Genomic DNA, 21,831 nt, shown 5'->3' with positions numbered 1-21,831 from the left:
GGTTGATTTGCTACAGATACACACACACACACACACACACACACACACACACACACACACACACACACACACACACACACACACACACTCACAATGTGTACGAGTATGTTTAAAAATGCAGACACATCAAATTATAGATGCTTACCATACATAAACCAAAATACAGAACGTTCATAATATAGACACATCAAAATACATCCACTCAAAATACATATAAAAAAACCTAAATAACACATGAAATTAATAATCAATTTACACTAAAGATACAATACACTAAAATAAAAAAATATATAAAATAAACCATACCAATACCATAGGAAGTGGTTTGTCTGAATAGTGGTATTGTTCTGAAAAGGGTTCTCCTAAGGTAAGGTGAAAGGTTAGGGTGCCTCCCTGCCAACCATTTTAAAGTGTGCTAACCTTAATAGTTCATAGAAGTGTACTAGACTATAGACCACTGGGGCTTTTTTTAGGTCTAGCCATGTATCCCAAATCTCTAACGAGTTCTGTTACTCTTGGTAGTGTAAGCAGGGGCTTGGGAGATTAAACATTTACATGCAGGGGCCTGACAGATGAACCATTTACAGGCTGCCTGCGTCAAAACTGAGGTGAATTTCCAGTTCCTCATCCAGTTGTTCAAGTCACACTTAATTAGGTTAGGGAAGAACTCTGCTTCACAAGGATGGGAAGCCTGTTCAAGCAATACATACCTGTCTGTCCAGCAGGTCCTATTTATACCACAGGCAAGGTTCAAGTCTTTAGAACAAGTAATTTTCATGCTGCTTGTTCTGTAGACATGCAGGAAGGTCCATCAGAGTGAAATCTAAGGACATCATGTATGCCATACATAGATCTCCCTTCAACAGCCTATAGCAGCATTATACAAGGAAAGGGCTTTGAGGTCATCTGCACAGGACATATTATTTATTCCCGGTATTCCTTTGTCAAGGAACCTCTGCAAACATTCTCACTGTTGGACATAATTGGTTAGGTACATGCCAAACAGAACACTGTACTCAGTGATAGGTCTATAGAGTGCCTAATACAATGGAACAATGTCCTCCTTGCACCTAGATGCCATACCTTTGTTTATTAGATGCACAACATAGAGTGATTTCCTCACAACCATAGACATGTGATAGTCAAAGGTTAGATTACGATATATGTGCATCTCCATCTCCCTGAATACTGGTTCAACTCTTATGGGTGTGTTATCAATATGGCAGTTACCTGGTGTGGCGAACTTCCAGAAAGATACTATTATGCATTTTTTGGCATTTAGTTTTAGTCCATGGCTCTGGCATCAGTTATTTGTCTGTGCCAGCCCTTCTTGGAGAACACTGGTGTTGGCAGGGGATTCTATGGTAGTTTCTAATTTGCAATTGTCTGCAAACCTGGTCTGCCAGTGGCCCCCTGAAATTTTCCTTGTCTTCAGAGGAGTAGATGCAAAAAGTAGTCGTCAAGGGACGGATTCCTAAGGGACTCCACTGAATACTGGGACTGGCTTCTTTGTAGAGGTGGACTCCCAAATTCTAACTTCCTGGGTCCTGCCTGTGAGCCAGCTGGCTATCCACTGGGTGACAAAACAGCTTTGAGTTTGTCAACAATGCCCGAGTGGGGTATTGTGTCAAATGTTTTGGCCAGGTCAAGGTAGGCATTGTGAACAGTTTTGTCTTAGCTTAGTTCTTAATAGGGAATGACCTAAATCTTCTTCCTTACACTTGTACCAAAATAATAACTCTTTGAGAATGGCACTTACAGGCAGAAAAACTGATTTACATCCTAATTCCTTTAAAAAGGATATTTCTTTCCTTCAGTCCCATGATGCAGAGGGGTGAAATCCTGTTTGTTTCGTGGCATAGGCAACTGAGGAGATTGGCTGCGATGAATAAGCTTCAGTGGCCAAAGTCAGCAGTCCAATCATTCTTTGGGGGGGGGGGGGTTGGTAGTTTGGCTCACAAAACTGAACACCTGTCAGAAGGTGCATTAACACATAAGGAAGAGACAAGAAATCTTGCACTGCTAATGTTGCATCTGGACTGCTGAGATGAGGGATGTATATCTACATGGGAGCATACATGTCTCCCCTAGCCAGGCAGCTATGGTGAGTTAGCGTGTAGTTAGTTAGTGTAAACTTGTCTGTTCCCTACAAACTGACAATCCCCACTGGAAGTGGATAGGCCAATAGCTGTTCCTGGGCAAATGGGCTGTACTGTTCTCACCTAGCCTGGGAATGTTTGGCTCCTACCCTACAGAACAAATGAGCCAAGTGGCTGCAAGTAGGGAAGCCACTGCTACAGGGTCCCGTAAAATTTTCCTGAAAGATCCCTTTGCCATGTGCACAACTGCACCAACCGCAATACCATGATGTCATATTCTGAACACAAAAGTCAGATTAATCCCAAGGCCTGCCAATCTGCAGCAAGTGCATTTCTAAAACTCAAGAAGTAACAGTGAGGCATGACATTTTGACTGCTAACAAGTACTATACAGTTATACTTGCCCAACTTACAGGGAATTCCAACAGTTGTGGCAGAGGAAGAGGTCACCCACCCACAATGGGGTGGACTGAATATAATCAAACTTATTAAGGATGGGGTCCTATCACAGAGTAATGATATGGCAAGAAATGCATCTGTTATACGTAACACTGAGGACCCTCCTTGATAGGCTCTTGGCTGGGCTAAACCGAAGTAGACACCACGAGAGTGGATGAAGTTAGAGATTCATGCAAAAGCAGACAATTCAGAGGGCTTGAGTCCTACAATACTATCTTACCAAAGAAGGTCTAAATCCCAGACTCAGTCAACACTGCAATACTTTGTGAGGTTTACAATGAAAACCATGATTCTGTAGTGCAAATTCTTGCAATTGATATGCTATTGAGACAAGCACTGGAGGAAGTTGCTCTTCTGCTGGAGTGGGATGCAACTGCAGTATTTACCAGTGGGAAGTTAGTATATGAAAGTAACTGAAAGTCCCACAGATAAACAATGTCCAGGAAAATCTCTGTGTAACATCCATGTCTGAGGATTTGCCGTGGATCTGCATAGATACTCTGTCACTACACTATCTTCTGAAGGAATACAGACTGCCTGAAGAATCAATTGATGACATATGATAGTGTTCCATGCTATGAGGACTAGTCTGCAAAGGCAGAAAGACTTTGTCCCCCCTTGTTGTTTTATGTATAGTGTTGTCCGTAAAAAACACTGAGTGGACCTGGAGACAAGACATAATGGACACCCTGAAGAGCCAGGACATCAGCTTTCATTTCCTTGACACAGATGTGCTCTTTCACCTGTAAAGGAGATCAAATACCCTGAACCCGGATGCTGCTGGAACAAACCCCCACCCTCAACAGCTCTTGAGTGGGGGAGGTACCAGAAAGGGAAGACCTGGATTTAGAGACATCTGGTTGATCCACCAGTGAAATTCCCACATTACCTTAGGAAAGGCAAGAAAGAAATTTGGAAGTTCAGGGGATGACAATCCTGAAGACAATCTGTCTTCAAATACCACTGGAACATCATCATATGGATGGAAAAAATGAAGCGTAGAATCCTCAAAATATGGAAACATTTCTACAATGGGGCCAGGCTCAGGGGGAGGATGGCCTCCCTGTTGTAGAAGGAAGTAGTAGTCCACATACATCTCAAAATTGATATGCCAAAGAAGAGTCATAAAGATGATGGAGTGGACTACTGAGAATACGAAAGAAACTATAAAGAAGTTATGTCTTACCATAATGTTCCATCTGTGTTGTGGATCTTCACATATCCTTGACAGTAGGGGTTCGGTTCCGAACCCTCGGAACTGACTCGGCCATTTTTCCCAGCTCTCGCACTTCAAAAACTCTGAAGCTCAGCTCTACCCACAATGTTCCTCATCAAACTACGACAGATCAAGTTTGTATAAGAAAGTGACAGACAAGCACCACCATAAAAGGAAGACAGAGCCTTATATGAATCCAAAGTAGAGGACCTCTGATGGTGAGGATCTGATACACACCAGGAGACCTTAGGATAGGGGGAAGGAGGAGGGTATGTCAAGGATATGTGAAGACTAACAACACAGATGGAATGTTATGGTAAGACATAACTTCTTTACCTGATATTGTCAATCTTCATATAATCCTTGACAGTGGGACAAAGTCCCCAGCAACTAGAACATTGGGTGGTCTCACGGAAGAATATTCCTGAGGACCGTTGAGCCAAAGGATGCTGTTCCCTTAGAGACTAGATCTAGTTTATAATGAGTTACAAAGGTATAAGGCGAAGCCCAAGTAGCAGCTGTACAAATATCATCTAAGGAAACTTTGGAATGAAACACTATAGATACGGCTACTGCTCTGGTGGAATGTGCCTTTACTGGTCACTGTAGCGGTAAACTGCTTTTGTTATAGACAAAGGTAATACAGTCCTTAATCCACTTAGCTAGTGTAACTTTGGCCACAGGCTGCCCTTTCGCCACTGGAGAAAAACAAACAATTGATCCGATTTTCTGAACTCTTTTGTCCTGTGTAAGTAGAAATGGAGTTGTCTATGAACATCCACTAAATAGAGATAATATTCCCCTCTATTAACATAATTGGGAGTCTGGTTAAGATTGGATTGTGAAATCATCTTGGGCAGAATTGAAGGATTAGTTCTCAAAGAGACCCTGTATCTTTATGAAAAATTATACAAGGAGGTTTACAAGATAAAGCTTGAATCTCTGAGATCTTCCTGGCTGATGTGATGGCCACTACAAATAATGTTTTCCGAGAAAGGAATTTTAGATCGCATTTGTCTGAAGGTTCAAAAGGGGGGTAAACCAGTGATTGAAGAACTAAATTAAGGGCCCATGGAGCTGAAGATTCCTTATAAGGGGTTTGAGCATCATGGAATCCTTCAAAAAGGCTTTGCAGAGCTTATGGGACATCAAATGATGAGCCATTCATACCAATATGGAAACTGGAAATCGCAGCTAGATGTACCCAAATGGTAGATGCTGAAGCTCCTGCTTCAAAAAGTGTTGACAAGAAATCTAGAACCTTATCAACTTAAGTATGGATCAGTATCAAATTTAGACATCCACAGACAGAATCTGTGCCATTTGCTGAGGTACAGTTTTCTTATCAAGGGTTTATGACTAGCCAAAACGATCTGTTGAGTTGGAGAACTGAGAGAGGAATGCCTGACGATTATGGGAATTGGAGAAGCCAAGCAGTGAGTTTGAGGTTTTGCAGATTTGTGTGAACCATCCCAAATGGGTGAGATAACAGGTCTGGAGTTGGATCCAGACTTAAGGGTTTTTGAACTAGATGAGGCCACAGAAAGGGAAACCACATTTGTCAAGGCCAAAACGGAGCAATGAGGATCATCTTGTTCTTCGACCTGATGGCTTTCTTTAGGAACTGGGGTATAAGAGGGATCGGGGAAATGCACAGAGAAGACTGGGGACCAATCGTGAAAAAGAGCATCTGTCAGTGACTCACCCAGAGGGGGCATCAGGGCAAAGTATTATTTATTTTATTAACATTTGTTTACCGGGAAAGTCTGACTTGGAACAAAGCCAATTTTCAGTGGAGGCCCGGGGAGAAACACTCCAGACATATGTCTTTGTAATGTGGGAGGAAATCGGAGCACCAGAAGGAAAACCACACGGATGCAGGGAGGACATGCAGATTCTGCAGAGAAGGCACCTGAATCGAATCGGAGAACCTCTTGCTGTGAGGCAACAGCACAACTGCTGCACCACTGTTCCGCCCATAGTAGCTGCTGAATTTGTTGTTCCAAGGGGAGGCAAATAGGTCGCAGCAAGGCTGATCCCATGGACGGAATATCCTTTCTGCCTCGGACGGATTGAGAGACCACTCATGAGGCATTAGAATAATCCTGCTTAATTCATCCCCAATCACATTGGAACCCCCCCAGAATGTGCGTTGCGAAGAGAAACCAGTCAGATGAAATCGCCTATTGTCTAACTCTGAGAGCTTCCCGACAGAGGGGGGTAGGATCTGGTTCCCCCTTGCTTGTTGATGTATAAGACCACCACCATGTGGTCTGGATTGCAACTGTTCCTGAGGGGAGGGTGGAGTGGAATGCTTCCAATGCTAACAGCACTGCCCTCATCTTTAGGACATTGATATGCAGACTGGCCTCTAGATGGGACCAAGTGCCTTGGACAGTCTGTCCCAGATAATGACCCCTCCCCCACCCTAGCCCAGACATGTCCGTGGTCACTATGGCTTGGTGTTGAGGAGGAATGAAGGGACGGCCCACCAGAATTTCGTTGGAGTGGAGCCACCATTGAAGATCCTGCTTGCAACGGTTGGTAAATGTGATCAAATGAGACACTGGATTGTGTAATATCGACCATTGAGAAGCTAGGAGCCACTGAAGGATTCTCATGTGATATCTCGCCAGTGGAACTAGAGTGATCAAAGCTGACATAGATCCTAGAGCTTGTAGAAGTCTTGCTTGTCCTTCGTCATTGTGAACAATTTGTCTGACTTAATACTTTACTCTCTGAAGTCTTTCTACAGGTAGAGATGCAATGCATGAAATCGTGTTTATATTCGCTCTGATGAACTCTTATCTGTTGGATGGGTTCCAACTTGGATTTCTCGTAATTTACTGTAATTCCAAAGTGGGAAAAGAGCTGTAGAGTATAGTCTTGAGCCTCTTCGATGAGACGCTTGGTGGGAGATGTGACGAGCCATTCGTCTAGGTATGGAAACACCCGGAATCCTTGCAGTCTGAGATGAGCTGCAACCGCTGCCATGCATTTGGTGAACATCCTGGGGGCTGTGTGAGACCAAAGGACAGTGTTCTGAACTGATAGTGATTGGCTCTCGCCCGGAAGTGCAGATATCTTCTGGACAGTTTGTTCATTCTGATGTGGTAATATGCACCCTGAAGATCTATACAGCATATCCAATCGTCTTTTCCCAGAAAGGGAAGTATTGACTAAACAGAGACCATCAGAAATTTGGTCTGCTAAACAGATTTGTTCAATCTGCTGAGATCCAAGATTGGCCTCCAGTCTCCTGCTTTCTTCGGCACTAAAAAGAATCTCGAGGAAATTCTGGATCCTATTTGGTCTGGTGGGACTGCTTGGATGACTCTTTTGCTGAGCAGTCTTTGAATTTCTAGGGCCGCTGCCCCACTGAGACTGGGTGGAATGTCTGGGATTTTGGCTGTAATCATTGGTTGGTTAGGAAGGGGACAATGTAACCTCTGGCTATAATCCGCTGCACCCAAAAATCATTCATTATTATTTTGCCAGGCATATTAGTGCAGTGATAATCGCCCCCAAACTTCCTCCAAAGAAGAGCAATCAGGCTTCCTTTCAGGAATGCTGATAGGAGTTCCCACAGCAAGAATCCCTGGAACTCTGATTTTGCGGGCCACCTCTGCCTCTTCCTCAATGTCCTCCATTATTACCTCCCCCTCTGTTCCGGGAGAAATCATTGCCAAGTGAGTCCTGGAAGGTCCATTTGGACTTTTTGAACCATAGCCTCCCACTCCATTGATTCCTAGTGTACGGCTGCTACGAAGTGGAAAAGTGTACGCCTATGACAGAGAGTCTTTCCATCTTTCTCACATCTGGCTAGAGACTCTTTAACCATGGGAAAAAACAGGGATGCAAACTCGCATAAGCGCATCCAGGTGTGTCTCCTGATGGCTACACTTGAACCCACTGCTCTTGTCATCCCTTCAGCAGCATGTGCAATTAGCCTCAAGGACGAGTTGGATATCGACTCTAGGGTTGCGAGCTGAGAAGTCAGTTTGTCTCGAACTGTGTCAGCTACTCCTTCTGAGAGAGTATCTGAGAGTTCTTTTATCAGATCCTTCTGTAATCTGGTGAAGTGTGCCATGTAGGTCAAGGACTTAAGAGAAAAGGTCAATGAAGCGTATATGCGCTTACCAAACCTATCCATAGCCCTAGACTCTCTAGTATGTGGATGAATAGAGGGACTTTCATCGGCAAGGTCCTTCTTAGTGGCTGCCACTACCACCGTGACGTCTACAGGAATCCCCTTAGCCCAGTGAGATTGGTCCTTAGGTGCTGGCAATACATGGTCTGCTCTCTTAGGGATCAACTCAATGGCATCAGGCGACTTCCATGCCTGCTGAGCAATCCGTTTAACAAGATTGTCAGCGGGCGGAGAAATCTAAGAGGTGGAGGGTTAAGCATGAAAGGTCTCAAGACACACAGGTTCCTCTATAGAAGGTTGGATGGGAGTCCAGTCGCCCATCTGTTTCAGAATTTCAAGGATGTCCCTGAAGAAAGCACCGTCGGGGGAGGAGACTTGGGAAACTTCCCCTTCATCAAAATCAGTATCTTCAGTGACTAACTTCCGGAGAGGTATCCGAAGTGGACGTAACAATAATGGTTGAATCTTGAGTCTTCTGTGCCCTCTGTCCCAGGGAAGAGGTTGTGGAAGCTTGTGTCAGGGGGAAAGGCCAAATGCCAATGGGAAAGGCAACGACTGATTGCCCACAATGGACAATGCCCTCTCCATGGCCTGGAAAGCAGGCCCCCTGTACAGGGATGGGAGCCCAGAACCGAAAACAATTCCTTTGGAACCGTGTTCCCACCCCACACTGAGGAAGCCCCCTCCAAGGCCGAACCAGGGCCAAACTCATGAAAGCAAAGACACCGAGGGGCAAGGATGGCTCAGAAACAGCAGAAGACTTAGCCATCCCCCTGGAACCCGAGGTCTCTGGGTCCGACACACCTGAAGCACTCAGGGTAGCAACTGGTGCCGAAGAAGGAGCTCTAACTGGCACAGAAGCAGTTGATACTGGAACTGTCGACACCATAAGCTGTGAAGTCTCAATGGGAGTCAGAGGAGGAAGGGAAGTCAGGGTGGACGTGGACATAGTTCCTGCAGCCGGGAGGGTAGGGACGAAAACCGATGACCATCCCCTCACCACAAGGAGCTGGCCCACCAACCTCATATCTGACTCTGAAAAGATCCTGGTGGATCGGCCCGAGGAACTGGAGGGAGACCTGGAAGGATGCCTCTCCAAAAAGGGGCTGGGGGTGATCGGCAAAGGGATCCACTGAAGGGGAATACTGGGTACATGGTAAGGAGGGAGGCACCTGTGATTCCATAAGTTTGGGTGTCGATATGGAAACTGGAGAAGAGGTCGGCACAGAGGGACTCAGTGCAGTAACCGGCACTGATGATGCCGAAGGTTGTGTAGGCTGGTTTTTACGTTCCAAAGGAGCTGTCAGAACTGGAGATGACTTGGCCCTTTTCAATGGCAGTTCCAAAGATACAGTCAGAACTGAATGAGATCGCTTTTTAGCTTTCTCCCTCTGACTGGAAGAAGATGGAGAAGCCTCTGCTCTGGACCCTGACAAGGATTCTTCAAAATCTGATTTCAACAAGCCTTTCAAAATCAACTTACTTTTTCGGTCAACAAGTGCCTTATGGCTAACAGCATAGCATATGGCACAATCCTCTTGCAAATGAACAGGTCCGAGACAGTATACACAAATTATGTCTGTCCAAATTAGGTAACTTCTTATCACATTTAAGGCACCTCTTAAAACCAGAGGTACCTTTAGCTGACTTGTCCTTTTCTGCCATTACTTGAAAACAGGTATATATATATATATATATATACACACACACACACACACACACACACACACACACACACACACACACACACACACACACACACACACACACACACACACAGCAACAGAATGAAGAGAACTGCATGGAAAGGAAACAAAATAAAGTATATATTCCTTTTTTTTTTTTGTTATGCAACAGGGATAGCGAAGTACCAACAATGGTACGGCCAAAATACTGGAAAGTAGAAGGAAATTGTACCAACGATGGTACGTCAAACTACTGAGAGGTAGAGAAACAGAAAACGAATATTCTAATGGGAGGAGGGGGTAGAAGAATTATCTACCCCTACAGATAGCTGAAGAAAAGGCTATATAGATAGAAAACAACAAGATGAATAAGACTTGCAATGAAAAAACTGCTTCACTAGAGAGCTAAAAGGAGACATGTCTGGCACTTTGAAGCGGCAAATGAGATCTGGGCGAATTTAGTGAGGAGCATTGTGGCTAGAGCTGAGCTTGAGAGTTAATGGAGCATGAGAGCTGGGAAAAATGTTCGAGTCCGTTCCAAGGGTTCGGAACCGAACCCCTATTGGTAACGATTATGTGAAGACTGACAACATCAGCTGTATGGTTATTACTATACAAAAACCCCAGAATTTCCAGGCACAAGATATATAAAAAGATTAAGAGAGAAATTAGAGGAAAGAAAAATACTTCCACAAGAAAAATTGTCAGAAGCTTCAAATACCAATACATGCAACTCTATACGAACTGCAGGAGTCATTACTGGGGACATTGCGGGTACTGCGAAGAGCACTTCTGTCTAACATCGAAGACTGAAACAATACTAATTTCATGAACATTAATTATACTTTGACTTAGGAATGGGGTCCATTCCTGTTATGGTATTAGAAATCCAAAAGATTTGGAGAAATTAAAAAGGGAGTCTGGCAAAGGGAACCATGGGAATAGTTGATGCCATAAACCCCCAGGGTTCTTAGAAACTGTCTTGCTGGGGTTTCTTACAAAGGAAGAAGAGCATGAAAGAAAGTTGTTAAAGACAGGACTTCGGAACAAAGAAAAGGTGTCATACTAAGAGTTGGAATCCTGCACCCCAAGAAAACATGGTCCTGAGAAGGTGCCAGAACTAACTTCTTTAGCTTCAGAATGAAACCTACACCATGAAGCAGAAGCATGGTAAATTCTAGGTGAGACTGAGCTTGAATAAGTTGGTCATCCAGGTAAGGAAAAATCTGAATGCCATGTAGTCTGCAAAAGGCTAAGTCAGGAGTTAGGCATTTGGTAAATACCCTCAAGGCTGCAGAAAGACTAAATAGCAGAGCACAGAACAGATAATGTAAGGAAGATGCAGAAAGATATACAACTTCCAGAAGACAGGGGGAATACAGGGATATGCATCCTTTAAGTCCAGAGAATCCAGAAAGGCATGTGGTAGAAGCATAGGGAATACAGACAGAAGAGTCAACATTTTGAAAGAGGGAACTTTCAGAAAGGCATTGAGAAAGGAGGGGTCCACAATGGGCCTCCAGGAATACTCCTTCCTGGAAACCAAAATCATCTTAGAGTAGAAACCCATGCCCTTCTGGCAAGGAGACACTGGATCAATTTACCTTGAGCCAACAAGTACTGACATATAGGAGCAAAATTATATATCTGTCAAGGGGGGAGGTTGAGGAATGCCTGATGAGGGAGGAAGGGACTCCCACACCATGTAGGAACCATTATGAATTATAGACAGAACCCAAGTGTCTGTTGTGATCTTCTGCCAAATGGGAAAGGATAGAGCTAACCCTTGAGAAAGAGGAATTCGGCCAACAGCAGGAGGAGGATAGTCACATGGAAGCAGGCTTATCCTAAAAGGAAAATTTCTCTCTCTTTTTTATTTTTTTTTTATTATTATTTTTATTCATGCCTTCCTCCTGATTTTGACCCTCTGCAGTTTGCGTACAGAGCAAACTGATCCACAGCTGATGCCATATCAACAGCACTACACATCTTCCTTGAGCATTTAGAGGGCAAAGACAACTATGTGCAGATGCTAGTCATAGACTTCAGCTCTGCATTTAATATGGTGGTACCAATGCAGCTAATAGAAAAACTGGCACATTTAGAAACCAGTAAACATCTCTAACTGGATCCTGCACTTACCGATTGAGAGACCACATAGGGTGTGTTCAGGTAAGAATGCATCAAAGTGCATCACAATTAATACCAGAGTTCCACGGGGATGTGTTCTCAGCCCACCGTTACTCATCATTCTGACCCATGACTGATATACTAAGCACAAGGTTAACCATATCATCGAGTTTGTGGATGATACCACAGTTGTGGGGCTCATCACAAACGATGATGAAAGGGCATACAGAGAGGAGGTGGTATCTTTGATCAGTTGGTGCGAGGGGAACAACCTTGATCTGAATGTAAGCAAGGCCAAAGAGATTATTACTGACCAGGAAAAGGAGAATAAACCACCCAGTGCTCAGGATCAATGGTGAGAGTGTGGAGAGGGTTAAGAGTACAAAATTCCTGGGTGTTCACATATCAGAGGATCTCTCATGGTCAGAAAATACCAGCCAACTGGTCATGAAAGCGCACCAAATGCTCCACTTTTTAAGAAGGCTGAAAAAAGATGAGCTTCCTCCTCATAGTCTCTCCACCTTCTATAGAGGCTCAATAGAGAGCATCCTCACCTGCAACTTCACAGTGTGGTTTGGAAGCTGCACAGTTAAAGAAAGGAAAGAGCTACAAAGAGTAGTGAAGGTTGCAGGGAAGGTAAAAGGTTCCAATCTTCCATCAATACAACATCTTTATTCTGCAAGAAGCATCTGAAAGGCCACCAAAATAACACAGGACAACACACATCCTGCGCATGGACTGTTTAAGCATCTGGCATTGGGCAAGAGATATCGCAGCATCCGCTGCAGGACTACAAGATTCAGTAACAGTTTCTACCCTACAGTGATTAGACTTCAGAACTCGAGCACTAGTCCCAGGGGTCTGGACACAAGTCAGTTTTTATTTGTGCAATATATACTTACATATATTCCAAGTAAGTGCAATATTTACTTATTATATCCATAGTCGGAATTATTTCACTCACCCAAGTGCAATATTAGACAAATAACTTAGGTATTTCAATCTGTACTGTATTTTGCATTACTTTACACAGAACAGTTAATTTAACTCGGGGGGGGGGGTAGGATATTCTTTTCGCATATGAGTGTTGGTAAATGTCTCCGCTCTTTCTTGTGTGTACTGGGAGTAGTACTGTATTTGTTATGTTTATTCCTCTATTTGTATGTGTTGTTTCACTTTCCTTTGTAATCTCAATTGAGCTGATGCACAAAATTTCATTTAGGCTACATGTATGTACTTCTAAATGGTAATAAAATTGACTTTGTTCATAGCTACATTTAATTTGAAAGTAGGGATACTTGTGAAGCAGAACTAAGCAAAGAAACAACTGAAGTTTTACTGTCAGACTCAGGCTTGTCAGCTAAAACAACTCCCAGTTTGGAAAGAAGGGAAAGTACATATCTGGTCATATGGATATGATAACTGATGGCCCTAAAACCCAAGATAATGATGGTACACACCTTCCTGCCATATCTGTCCTTAGCTCTGCTATCCTTGTCTGATGGCAAAAGATTTGAAGCAGCAAGCAGCTTACTGGGATTGTCAGTAGAGATGGAAATTACAGAAGGGTGGGAAGATTCTGTAGCCATAGTCCTTTGAGCAAGGAAATGGAAAGGGAGGAAAGACGTCAGTGCAGGGTTTTAGGAAGAAAGGCCTGGCAAATAAAACAATGTTTGCGGTCATGCTCCGCACCCAAACAAAAAAGGCATTTATCGTTTCTATCTTTATGGGTAATCTGCCTCCCACATCCACATTTCCCCATTACGGATGACATGTACTTATAATAAAACAAGAGGAAAAGGAAACGTCCCCAATGGGGTACTTATCTGCCTTACGCTTAGTGAACTACACTATTACCTTTACACCGAATTTAACACACACGTTTGTACTGGCAGCAAAGAAGTTCTGAGGGTTTGGAATTTCTATGTCACTTACATACCTTACACTTTGGATGTAGGACATATGTCTGACTTACGGCTCATGGAGATGCCCAGGTTTTGGTATGCTGGCTATACCTACAATAAAAAATACTGCAGCAATGAATTAGAAAGGACACCAAGTTTTATAAGGATCTTTGTCACAACAGTTAGAAAGACTGCTTATAACTCCAAGTGAGTGACAGAGTGCCCTCTCCAGGGTGGATCACATCCCTCGAGCTTTTTAACTTGCAATCACTACATCCATTGTTATACTATGTGACAGGTTTGTCCCCAGGAAGGGAAAATCCTGAAAAGACTGGTGAGTACAGCTACCTTAGGACACAATAACTAGTATCGGACCTCAAAGGAAAAACAGTGCATGTTGACTCTGTAACCACTTGAATCAAACAGTCGACTGCAATATCTGCATCTTCAGATATGTAAATTGTGCAAATGACAGCACAACGATTATGCAGGACAATCAAAGGTTGGATCCCGCACTGTAGCCTCACCTACACAACCAAGCTGTGACCACCTAAACCCTTCTGAAAACAAGAATGACCAGCACTGGACAACATCTAGCTCTATCCTCTGAGCAGACATTAGAAATGGCTTCTCTGAATTTAATGTCACCTCCAGAAAGTGCAGTCAAGGAACCCACCTGAATTGCTTCTAAGATGTCTTTGGATGGAGCTACCATAAGCTAGTCACCTACGAAGGGGAGCAAATGGACAGCCTACTCCTACAAAGACAAGGCCATAACACTCAATATCTTGTTAAACATTATGGATACAGAGGAACATACAAATGGCAACACTTTGTGATGAAGCAATGCTCATGCAAGATGAACCAAACAAATCTCCTGTGTGACACCACACAATGATGTACAAAAAGGAATGTATTATCTAGCAAAACCATTCTGTGGCAGCAGAAGCTTAATACCACGAAAGGTCAACATCCAGAATTGGAATTACTAGATTTGCTGGCTGAAGTCACAGAGGTCTAGAATGGGAAGGAATTCATCACATAGTCCCTTTCATCAGTGGAGTCTGGGGCTGTACCAAGGGTTCTGCCAAGATGACCTTGTCCATCAGTAGAGAACTACCTTGGACAGGATATGTGAGCTCTTATTCAATGCCAAGACTGAGTACTTCTAGAGCTTCTCTTGGTGTGTGAGATGTTTCTCCAAGATGAGAAAAAACAGGAGGACCACTTTCACTCTTGAGCAACTTAAACTGCACTTTTCAAGGAAACTGCACTTTTCAAGGAGAAGTCCTACTCTTGAGCAACTTAAACTGCACACATGAATGCATGACTATGGGCTGCTACAGCACCTTCCTCAGGCGGTAAGGAAGATGTTTCCTGTTTTATTGGTGGTTTAGATCAAGGGAGGAAGACCTGAGATCAAAAAGGAACCATCAGAAATGTCCTCTATACTGATGACAGTTTACTTTCTTATAAGGAGGTAATTAAACAGGCCCTGCAAGACCTAAACAAAGTGTATTTCAATCTTTAACTAAGAATCCTGAATACAGTTTCTGAGCACCTCCTTATGGAGAAGTCTCAGCCATGCTGTCCAATGTAGCTAATTACACATCCCTGTAGACATGATTGCAATATCAATAAGTTTAAAACTGCAGGTTAAATCTATGTCGATTATCCGAATGTCAGTTAGCAGAAATGTCAATTATGCGAACGCAGCCCTCCAAAGATTTCAGGTAGGAAAAACCATAAAGTCTGAATATGTAACTGTTATACATATTTGTGTGTGTTTTTTGAGCTTGTGGCCCACTTGTATGTGAAAAAATATTCTTAATTGTCCACTGGAGACTCTGAATAGTTGAAAAGTGTATTCCCTGCATGCAGAAATAACAAGATTTTTAAAGTTTTTATCCGATTCAATGCATGTTTGATTATCCAAACTACCCTAGGTCCCAATTAGTTCGGATAATCGACTCTCTACTGTACAAGAAAGGAATTGAGCTTTCAGTCAACATCAAAACCAAATAATGTACATACCTTGCAATTACATGGAAGCATATATATATATCTGAATGCATGTTACTGATCTTAGATTAGAAGTCTCACTATACACAGACATTTACGTTATTATTGTATTTTACCATGATTCTCGGTGTGGCTTGGGAGTGCCTTCTGTGTGGAGTCTGCATGTCCTCCCTGCGGTTGGGTAGCGTTCGAAAGACATGCGTGCGTAAATGGGCATGCCTTCATTGAAGGTTGGGCGTCGAACTGGCACCTCGGCGTTTCACAAAAATCTACTGCCAATCATTAGTGGACCGGAGTTCGGCTGTGGCGACCCCTTACTGGGAAAAAGCCAAAAGACAAACAACAACAACATTGTATTATACCATGACCTGCATATCTGCTCATTAGATACTGAAGTAGGTGTGGTGAACATTAACTGGTGTATGGCTTTTACTGTGTTATACTTAATCTTGTGATTAAACAATGTAATTGTTGTAAACTTTTTTACTGTGATTGCTGATCATTATGTACTTAAACTTGAGGGCTTGAACAATGTAATTGTGCCCTTGAACAATGCAAGTCTGTGTTCATGATAATGAATATCAGTCACTGTGTTTGTCACAATTAATACCTGTATTGTTTCACTGAAGCCCAGGTTGAGGCTTAAAAGGGTCAATGATAACCTACCCAATTTTCAAATAAAAACAAATAAATAAATCTTGAAAGGTGAAATAAGTAACTGAAGCTATAACCCCACACATGGCAGAGCAGTACACATATCTTAAAAGCTTCAAACTCTGTTGGGACGCAGGGTAGCAAAGTACTATGGTCTCTACAACTTATCCTGGACGGAAACATGCAAGTCAGCTCAAGGATGGTTAGTTAAGGACACTCCCCTAGCATGCACATACATGTATTGTGCATCTGTCTTCTTGCAGGCCACAGAAGCAGAGTCTGGATGTTTCTTAACTGCCAGAACAACACCAGTGATACACTCTATGAAAAGACAACTTCAGCTACTCACACTTCTCCTCCACAAATACCGTAAGGTGTTTTTGAGAAGGTGTCAAGGGACATTAGATTATTCCATGCTGGATCTTACTTGCAACATTCAGTGGTTAATTATCACCTAAACAACTATGTTTTTTCAGGAAAATATCTGCTGCAATCTGAGAAGTGTGGAAAGAATTATGTTACTAAATAGGAATGTTGTGATGACAGTGGCAATAGCAGGGATTTCTTAAGTGAAGCCCATGCTCAATTAGGACTTAACAAAAGTCCTACACTTTGATAAGAACAATAGTGTCACAATAAAAAAATAAGGTATCAACAAAACAAGGGTTACCCAGTGGAAAGTTGTTATGATGAAGACTCACTGTCGTTATCTTTTTCAGAGATAACTGTCTCCAAGTTTTCTGACACCTCAAATGAACCTTAGCCTGCAAAGGCAGCATGTGGGGAAAAAGGCCATTGTCAGACCTGGCACTGGCATCAAACAGTAATCTCTAAAAGCAAAATCCTGCATTTGCAAATGCAAGCTTCCTCCAGACAACAAACATTTGTTTTATGTACAAGTCTCACATGGTGAGCTCTGGAGTGTGATGACCCGATGGTCCATTTCAAATGGGACTGACATAGGAACAAATGAATACTAGGAAAGTGACTATGGAGACAATAAGACACAGTCATATACACTTTTAAAACACATTTAAACATTCTTACTACCGTTTCTGAGCAGTTAATAGTGCTCAGCTCTTAAATTGAGCAGGTCTGTACATCATAAACCTGAGGAAAATTTGTGTCTACCCATCAAATTATCAAGACTGGTCTTAAAGTTAACTATGGCAGCACTTTGTTTTATATGTAGTGGTAACGTATTCCATACGCTGGCATATCTCTGAAGATGAGACATTGGAGCAAGTTCCCCAACCTGGCAGTGCTGTCTAGGATCAGGCTGATCTTCAGTCTCCACTTAGTCAAAAAGGCTGGGCAGCATCTGCACCACAGAACAATCTCCCAAGGTGGGAGCTGGTGGGTGTACCTCCTCTGCTCTCCATCTTCTTTGATGGGGGCAGAGGACTGGTTTAAGTAAACGTCCTTGCTAGCAGAGGATATTCTTATCAACTGTGCAGACCAAAGGGATGTTTTAGAAATGAATGCCTACCAGAAGGAATATATCTGGTGTGCCAAGCTGGTGACAGTCAGCTGTGCAACTTATTGTAGCGCAGTCTTACTTAAAGTTATTTTTTAATGTTTATTCTGTTGTGAATACTATTTATATAAAACAAACCAAAGTGGGTTAATATATACAAATACCAAAAAGCTTTACTATAACAGTAAGTGCTTTTGTCTCAACACAAACCAAAATGAGACTTCATCAGACTATGTTTCATTTAAAAACATCAGTTTAAATAAGCCCAGCACATTTCACAACAGCGTCTTTTAAAATTACAAAAAAATGACACTTGATAAAATGCACTTTGATAACTTCTAAAGGACTGTTTAATATACTTATACTCAATGAGGCAATATCTAGTCTTTAAGAACATACCCAAAATTAATAAAATTATTGATGCCTGGAGTGGTATAAGATGGTGAAGATGCAAAAACCAAACGGCTGCAGGTACACTGAGGTGCCCAAAACACACAACAACAGCAAAAGTAAATTAAGGCACCAAAGTTACACACTGGAAATCAGTCACTGTACTTTATTGCAGAAGACAAACTGTAAGCGCTTTCACAACTTAATGTTGCTTCATCAGGTTAATTACTTGGTATAAAAGGACACACACAGTGGGTCAATGCTTGTTCAAGGCACTTAACGTTAAAATGAAAATGTGTCATGTGATATCTGCTTGGGTTATTTAAATGGCTGTATTTAAAGTAAATATGTAAATTAACTATAGTCTGAAGTCTCCTTACAATTTTTATTGGGGCAAAAGCATTTAGTATACTATACGTTTTTTTTTTGGTATTTACATATAGTGGCTCACTTATTTTTCTCTTGATTGCACTTACTGTGTTTATTTAATTATTCTGATATTAATACAATGCTTTTCACCTGTTCTGGATTTCTTTTCTCATGTTAACATCATAGCATTCCATGTTGGTAAAGATTCCAAGGAAGTCAAGACAATACTGTGTTACTGACATTAACTGTCCGTGAAGAGGTTTCTAATTTCCTGAGTAATAATGACAATGGCAAAAAGTCTGGAATTTTCCAGGAAACTGGCACAAATAATAACAAAACATCATTTGCAATAAGAAATATGCTGCAATCCGGTGCATGTTTTTGCTTCATAAAAAGAAACTAAACAAGTTGGTGTGGCGCTTTCAGTATATTCTAACAAAACTGCATTGTATAAAGAACTTGAATTTAAAGCTAAACATATTCAAATGGACATTACCTTTTCTCATAAAAGTTTAAGAGTCAACTGAGTGCGGACAGTTTTGTGTTTTACTAAACATCCAACTGGACATGGTTATGCTGAGGAATTTATTAGTCAATGTTAGGACATGGAACCATAAATTAGGACATTTCTACAAGGAAATATTGTCTAAATGGCATGAGAGGAAATGAAAGAAAAGTAAACAGTAAGACTGACTTTACAATGGATAGGAAAAAATTAGCCTCATATGTATATGAAATATAGAATCTCTTACTCCAATCAAAAGGAAAATCATTGAAAGAAGAGATTATAAAATGTAAAGATAACAAGCTTCTATGGGATTTCAATGATTACAAAAATAAAGACGCTTTTAAAGACCATTACAAAAATGTCTTCAGAAAGTTCACCTACTCATGAAGACTACGACAACCAAAATCTGAGAGCCAGCCTAAACAATCAGAATAAAAAAAATGACAGTCCAACTAATCATGAAAGGCAGGAAGTTTCACATTTTCATATATCCACCTCTCAGAACGTGGAGAGGCCAAGAATATTACCACATTTGAATTTAGTCAATCCCCAGCTACAACTACAAGAAAACAGTAGTTGAACTATAGAAGTTTATCATTAAGAAAACTCTGAAAAAGCAACAATTATACTTGGACAGAAGTCGTAGAGTACAAACTGGGAAGTGCGGAATCCCCAGTAAGGGCAACAATACTGGAAGAACAAACTAAACAACAGGAGAAGACAGAGCAACAAAGCCCATAAACTTTTAAAATACTTAGTTTTTCTACACATATTCTAATGCTGAAGTTGTTTGCTAGCAAAATGTTTAACTTTTATACCATCTGGTATAATGAACATTGTTCAGACTATTATTGAATCAAAAGATTTCCCTAAAATAAATCAATTTAAAATGGACTATTGTAGGAAATTTTGATCAAGATAAGGATGAAATAAGAAAAAATAGTTTATATACTACCTATATACTACCAGATGTCTCAAATTTTGAGAAATGTTGTGAATTAAATATTAGGAAAGAGTGTGCAGTAAAGCTCAAACAACATTATTTTAATCCAAGTCAGAGTGAACAGTCTGCTTTACAGGGATTACTAAGTGATGTTAATATAAGAGTAATGATGTCTGAATTGGGGGTGGGCGTTCTAGGTGGTGATGGACACAATAGATTATGTGAATAAAATGAATTTGAGGTTGCCTGGTATTAATTTCTATAAAATAAAAAAGTTACTCGAGGGAATATCTGGAAGAGCATATAAACATTATGATCAATGGTCCCATGATAGGAATTATTTTTAGAATTCAAAAAGTTCATGCACATTGTGGTGACCCCCCCCCCCCATTATTTCTTATAGTGGCATCAGCTGGTTCTAATTATAAAATGACAATTTTCACTGAACGTAAGCATGTAATAAGATGGTCAATTGTTACATAAGAGATTAATTTGATTTTTGTGAACATCTTAAGAAAGTCAAAGTTGAAAGAAATTATTTATTGGTCGGTCACCACTAATGTGAAGTCCATATTTACTGCCATACCCAATGATATGAGGCTGGATTGGTGTAATGCCATGATACTGAAAATCTCTGGAGTGTGCTATTGGTGAGTTACAGCTCATCAAGGATTTATTGGGATAACTTTAACAATCTATTATTTTTTACTTGTTAATACTTCCACTAAACTTGAGGGCTATTGGGTCTACAATATCCCCTAGATATATCAACCTTGTCAAGGCATTTTGGGAATTTATTATTCAAATAAGATTAAATTGTTCAAAAAAGTCAAGTATTACTGTCAATTTTGTGGGTAATATTATTTTATGTGGATAGGTGGCTATACTTATTCAGATAAATTTATTGATAGGCTAAATGTATCTACTGAGTTTCTAAAATTCACAATGCACATAAATATGCCATTATTTTTACTGATGTAACTATTTATGAAAGTAGTAAAACTGGTGAATTCAGCACGTGTATTAGTTACAAGAATGCAGCTGTAAAAGCATTTTCCATTATTCAAAACCCATAGCAGCAGATACATTGGAAACAGAATGAAAGATGAATTCGATATGATGAATATTAACTTTTGCCTTTAATGGTATTCTTGGAATATTACAGCCCAGATTGTGAAAGATGCTCAGCAGGGTGAGAAAGAAGGTTAGAGTACAGTAAGGGTACCGCAGCACAGAAAACAGACAAGTTAGGAAATGGCAATGACCCTTACTTATACTCTTTGACAGTTCTACTATCAAATAATTTAAACAAGAATTATAAAATGCTATGACTAATCCAGGTTTCAATGATAAATTGGTAAAAAAAAAAACAATCAGTAAGACAGCAAGGAACATTACAAGCCTATCAGAGAATGACAAGCAGGTTAGTAGGCAGTTTAAAAAGGTGAGCACTATAAATGGTACTGACTTATTTCCAATAGTATCCATTGTTACTGTCCAATAAATTGGCTTACTTGTATTCCCCCCATGTTGAATATCTGGAGTGTCTGGCAGTGTACCTTCTATAAAACAAATCATAGGTTCATAGGTGTTTACCAGGCTAATGCCCACATGGGCCTTTTTAAGCCTAGCCATGCATTACAAATCTCTGACAAGTTCTGATACCCTTGATAAGTGTAAGCATGGGCCTGGGAGATGAACCATTTATAGGTTACCTCTGTCCATTAGAGACATAGGTGCCAAACCAGGGATGAATTTCCAGTTTCCCATCCAATTATCTAAGTTGCACTTGAATTGGGTTAGGGAGGAACAATGCTTCACATGG

The sequence above is a fragment of the Protopterus annectens genome, chromosome 2.part1 (genome assembly GCF_019279795.1).
Source record: "Protopterus annectens isolate FY-2018-M chromosome 2.part1, PAN1.0, whole genome shotgun sequence".
Lineage (NCBI taxonomy): Eukaryota > Metazoa > Chordata > Ceratodontiformes > Protopteridae > Protopterus > Protopterus annectens.
The sequence above is the reverse complement of the archived record's forward strand: the minus strand, read 5'-3'. Positions refer to the sequence as shown.